Here is a 6,146-nt window from a genome sequence, read left to right on the forward strand (position 1 = left end):
GGGTCTGTAGTCCTTAACCAAGGTAGGATTAAGTACCTTTAGAATTAAGGTAATCAAGGTACAGATAATTGCTGGCAGCATATTACCTGTTTCAAAAAATTGACTAACAGCGGCACACACCTCACTTTTGATAATAGGCCAGGCCTTCTTGAAAAAGAGGCTATTAAACCCATCAATTCCAGGAGCCTTAGCTTCATCAATAGACCACAGAGAAGCTTCAATTTCCTGAGTTGTAATAGGCTGAATAAGAGCAGCATCATCAGTGGGTGAGACTTGAGGCCCAGCTCTCAACATAGCTACATCAACAGCAGGTAGAGTAGTGGCTGCAGTTCCCAGCAAGCCCTTATAGAACCTTAAAACTTCATTCTGGATCTCATCATTAGTAGTATTTTGGTCCCATTTTCATCCTGCAAGATCTCCATACTATTTTGAAGGTATCTTTCTTTCATAGCATGGAAAAAGAATTGAGAATTGGAATCTCCCAATTTCAACCATTGCACTCTAGCCTTCTATTTCAGAATAGACTCCTCCACTTGCACAACTTTTTGCAGTTGAAGAGTGCAAACTTGTTCAGCTTGATGAAGGTTAGGGCAACTAGGTTTAGTAGACAGCTTGTTTTGAATCTCATGGAGCTCTTCTCTAGCCTTGTCAATCTGCAAACTCATGTGACCATAGTTCTTCTTATGCATCTGCTTAAGAACTTTTTTCACCCTTTGAAGACCATGCCAAACCTCCTTCATTTTATTGGTATTCCTCCCACCTTCAATCCAGTTATCACCAACAGCCTCCATAAATCCCTCTTGAGTAGCCATCTAGCTAAAGAATTTAAATGGTCTACCTTTACTTACTGGAGTAGTAGACCATCTTAGCAGTAGAGGAGAATGGTCAGACACTCCTGGACTCAGGTATTCCACCACCAAGTTAGAATATTTAGTGATCCATACAGAGTTAACCAAACACCTATCAATTCTGCTGCATATTCTATCATCTCCCATCCCTTTATTGGACCATGAAAAGAAATGCCCACAAGACTTAAATTCACTCAAATCTGTGTCTCTAAGAGTTTCTTCAAAGTCTTGAGTTTCATAATTGGTAATAGGCACTCCATTCACCCTATCTTTTGTAGACAAGACTGCATTAAAGTCCCCCATAAGGCACCATGGATCCACCATATTCCTGTCTCTTTCTCTCACTTCTAGCCACAAACTCTTCCTATCTTCAACTGTATGAAGACCATAAATCCCTGTCCACCACCAGGTGTTCCCAGTAATTTTATCACTCACCAAACAATGTATCATATGAGCAGAGGCATAATGAATTTGAATTCCAACCTGAGTTGGCTGCCAGGCAATCCAAATTCTACCTTTCTCTGAATAGTCATAGTTATGAGCCCATTTCTATTGTCTACCAAATTTATTCATGACTTTCTCATGATTATGTACCTTCACTCTCATTTCAAGTAATGCAAACAGAGTAATTTTATTACTAAACACATACTGTTTTACTTCCCCTATCTTAACAGGGTTGTTTAACCCCCTCACATTCCAAGTGCTAATAATCATCACCCTGGAGAAACAATAAATGAGCTTGTTCCAGCCTCATCTACCATATGTGTCACTACTCCAGGTCCTCCCACACCCATTACTTCTTTGCCTTTCTGACCCCTAGTCACTATATTCCATAGTGGTTCACTAGGCCTGGTGCTTCCTTTAGTTATGGCAATGTCTCCTGAAGGTCCTGAGGTTTTCTCATGAGTTTCCTCTTCTGCATTAACCATTATCTCCTGATTATCTGGTACTTTATTCCCCTGTCCACCATCCTCTAATATAGTATCAGCTTCCTTGCTACCCCCTTTGTTAGGTGGAGCTTGTATTACAGTTTTAGGCACCCATTTCTTCACTTGCATAGGCCCTTTACTTGGCTTTCACTACTACATAATTGATCTAAGATAACACTATAGGGTAACACTTTTTGAGATTCAACTTTCAATAACAAATAGGTAACATTTTAATAACACTTTGTTGATATGTAACACTTACATGTAACACTTTTTGATAGGTAACACTTTGACGGTAACACTTTTTCATAAGTAACACTTTGACAGTAACACTTTTTCATAGGTAACACTTAAATAGTAACACTTTTTCATATGTAGCATTTTAAGATAACACTTTTTCTATAAGTAACATTTCAACCCTTCAAGGTAACACATTTTGATATGTAACACTTCAAGGTAACACTTTTTTATAGGTAGCATTTAGTTTTAGAGGGTAACACTTTTTTTATAAGAAACACGTTTGTCTTTTACTTAAAGTACGTTTTAGGGTATTACATGGTTATTTAATATCTATACTAGCACTTATAGTCTTTTGAGGTACCATTACAAAATATTAATTGTCCAAAACCCTTTTTTTACAATCACAATTGGGTCCGAAAAATAATTTTACCTCACTAATTAATTTACTTTAAAGGTTTTTAATTGTATGAAAAATACAAATCCCAAAATCTCTTACATCGCCTATTGGAGTTTGAAGACAAGAGCTGCACAAGTTGCATAATAAGAGGTATGAGAGATGATGGTGTTAAATGAGAATTGCGAAAAATAGTTAGAACACTCGTTCTCTCTCTCTCTCTCTTGTATCACCGAACGTATAATAATAGCTGCCTTGTATCACCGAACGTATAAAAATAGTTAAATGAGAATTTGTTTAATTTTATGAGGTTATTATTATTAGTTCGATCTTTTTTTTATTATATATATATATATTTTAATCGAATAACAAAGAAAAGTACAAAGGTGTTTTTTCCTACTTGAAAACGATATATTATGTCGTAGAAACTTACAACTAGGCATAAAAGGAAAAGGGTTCAATTTTCGCCATAACATTGTTGATGTATATTATGGATTCTAAGTTTAAGTTGAGCGCTATTTGGCCCAAATAGGAAGCGAAAGTGAGATTCCCTTAATTTGATTTTCTTAGTCGGTTGGAGGAGGTTTGCCTTTGTTGCTTTTGTCGGTTTAATAAACAAAACCCTAACTCCTTCGCTTATCTCGTCATTTTCTCAAAAACCCCAAGCCCCAAAATAGAGAACCCCAAACCCATCATTCTCTCTCCCATAAAACCCCACCCCTGCTTGCTCTACTTCAGGCGGCTGCCGGCTACCGCCTCGGCCAAAGATTAGCCCCCACCTTGCTGCTCGTCGGAGCTGTGCTAATCGTCGGACCACGACCATGGCGTCTGTCACAGTCTCTCTCTCTGACTCCTCACATGGTTGCTACACTTGCCAGAATTGCGACGCACTACCTTCTTGTCGTTATAGATTACACCGTGGCTTCTGGCTTGTCAATTTCTCTTTACCATAAACTGCATTAGCAAGTTGGCTGTTACATTGCAACCAACTGCCTCTTTGGTAGGTGGTTATAAATTTTAGTGATGTTAAGTACTGGTAATGATCATTGATTTTAGTGTAGTTTTAAGAGAATGCTTGTGTTATTTTTAGGGTAATAAGAACTCACACCTAACATGTTTTTCTTTGTAAATATGAGTTTGCATCAATTTTAACTCTAGATGTTGTATTGATTGGGATTCTGAACTATAAATGTGTGAAGAAAATCATATTTTTGAGGGTGAAATTCCACTACCACGGTTATGAGTAGAGGATTCCTTGCAATATGATTTCATCGCCATTAGTTTTGTTTAGTACCACCTGCCAAAGGGGCAGCTAGTATCAATTTCTCATTGCGTAATGTGCATCTGGCTTAATCTCTGTATATACTAGCAAGTTGGTTGTTGGTGTCGACTAAGTACCAAGTGTTCCATTGCTTTCTGTAATGTTGCAGGGATGTGAAACTGGAATACAAGAAGTTGAAAGAGAAGATTAGAGAATACAATAAAAAGGACGCACAACTCTATGGGAAAATGTTCTCAAAGATAGCTTGAGTCAATGTAAGTGGAGAAATCTTTGATACTTGGTGAAGTTCAATAGAAATCTAGTCCAGACTCCTAATATATATTAAGACATTGCAGAAAATGTTTCCAAGGAGGCTGATTGATGGTCGACAAGTCATACTACGTCTGATTTGCGCCGATTCGCCGCACCTGCGGCGGTGCATTGTCTCACGACAACCGACTCTGCTTGTGTTGTTCGTCCCTGCTCCAAATGAGCAGATGTAAAACGTAGTACCTATTAATTCCAATTTCTGATTTCTTTTTAAAATTTACAAATATCAAGCCCGAGTTAAGTTATTGTTGTTATTATTGTTGTTGGTAGTTTTGTTCTATTGTTGTTGGGATTGTTGTGGTGGTGTGGTGGTGATGTGCCACGGTTGTCGGATTGTTGTTTGTGCTGTTTTGTTGTTGTTCTGTCGTGGTTGTAATGGGTTGTTGTGGGGCTGTTTTACACTACCAAAACGTCGTCACGTCATGTTAGTGCTAGCGTCGATTTATGGTTGTGGTTTTGGTACTGTTGTTCTTTGTTTAGTAAAAGTATGTGAGTAGTTTAGTTAGTTCAGTTCTACAATCTAGAATTATGATTATGAATTGAGGATGCTAGTTGAGTGACGTAGTTAGTACTGTTATTGAATTTATAGTTGATTATGATTTGAGGATTATGAAATGGGGTACTAAAGGTTGATAATTTCTAAATTAGGAATTGGTTATGGTTCTATTTTCTTAGATTGGTTAAGATTGATTAGTGATTTTCGTTACGGTTGTGAGGTTATTCTTCGAGGATAATTTTGGGAGTGAAGTATCATTCGAGATTATGAAGGAGGTTGTATCGTTCAAATTCGCAATGCGTATGAGGTAACTTTTATGTTTAAAATCATTTACTCATGCCATGTGTGTGTGGATCTTTATTTTGTTTTTGATACTTAAGTTCGTACTATGGTCATAGTTATGAATGTGATCTTATGAGTTGATTCTAAATGGTCTCTAACTAAACATATGGGTGCATCAAGTATATTACTAGTTTTAATTTTATTTTTTTTTGGCAGACTAGATTTGTTATCATATAAGACTTTAAAGTTTTTTTTCCTTACTGCAGGATGATGGAAATAATGGTGGATTAGAGTAGCAAGCATGCATGATACATCGAGAAGCATGCGTACATGGATAATGAAATTGAAGAATAATGAAAGAATGACCTTAAGATTGATTTAGGTTTATTTAAAGAGAGATGTATATATTATGATTTTATGATTTAATTTTCAGATTAACTATTTATATTTTGGATGCAATAGTATGTTTTCGATTGAGTATACTCTTTGGGTCGTTGAGTATTTCTACTCAGTTATATCAATAATATTATTTTATTTCCTCTTCAATTATTACATTTATACATTTTACTATATTATCATTGTATGTATGTCAATAATTAAAGAATGTTACTATAAGATATGTGAAATAGAAGTGTTACACTATAAAACTAGCTGATAAGAAGTGTTGCCAAAAATCTAATAGAGTGTTACATATGCTGAATTAAAATGATACATAATATTTAACAAAGTGTTACTATAAGTCAAGAGATGACATAGAAAATGCTACTATAGACGAAAAAGTGTTACATAAAACATTATTAGTAACACTGTAAAAATGCTACATTAGTTTAGAAAAAGTGTTACGTTAGAGAATTTTGAGTAACACTTGAGAAAGTGAAACATTAGCATTGAAAAGTGTTACCTTAGAGAATAGGTAGCAGGGGCAGATGTTTCACTTATAAAAGTGTTACATATGACCTAAATCAACACTTTTAGGCCATTAAGTAACACTTTTGGGGTGATACTTTAGGCTAATTATGCACTAGTGTTTGACTTATTACAATCATGCCCTATGATAGAACATTTACTTCAATATGCTGGAGCCCACTCAAAGTGAACCCTCTGTGTTCTTACCTTCCCATTGCTCTCTTCTATAGTAACCACCTGAGGTAAAAGGTTTAGTTACATCAACTTCAATCAACAGTCTGGCATAAGTAATCCTCTGTTGCAATGTGGTACATTCATCCGCAAAGAGTGGCGTACCAATCATACTTCCAATCCTACTCCATGATTCCTTGCCCCAATAGTTCAATGGCAGATTATATAATCTGACCCACAGTGGTATAACCCTAAGTATCTCTGCTTGGAAATCAAAATCAAAAGTCCC

At 36.2% G+C, this 6,146-nt stretch overlaps 1 long non-coding RNA gene across 2 annotated transcripts; it reads left to right on the plus strand.

Annotated features, from left to right (window-relative positions):
* The first annotated feature begins 3,034 nt into the window (after positions 1 to 3,034).
* On the plus strand, positions 3,035 to 5,326 carry LOC125498334 (uncharacterized). Of its 2 annotated transcripts, none has more exons than XR_008969842.1 (3): positions 3,035 to 3,411; positions 3,842 to 3,947; positions 5,047 to 5,326. It is a non-coding gene; the product is annotated as an uncharacterized LOC125498334 (long non-coding RNA). The 2 variants fall into 2 exon arrangements; XR_007275254.2 differs by lacking the exon at positions 5,047 to 5,326 and adding an exon at positions 4,029 to 4,119.
* The last annotated feature ends 820 nt before the right edge of the window (positions 5,327 to 6,146 follow it).

The sequence above is a fragment of the Beta vulgaris genome, chromosome 6 (assembly GCF_026745355.1).
Source record: "Beta vulgaris subsp. vulgaris cultivar EL10 chromosome 6, EL10.2, whole genome shotgun sequence".
NCBI lineage: Eukaryota > Viridiplantae > Streptophyta > Magnoliopsida > Caryophyllales > Amaranthaceae > Beta > Beta vulgaris.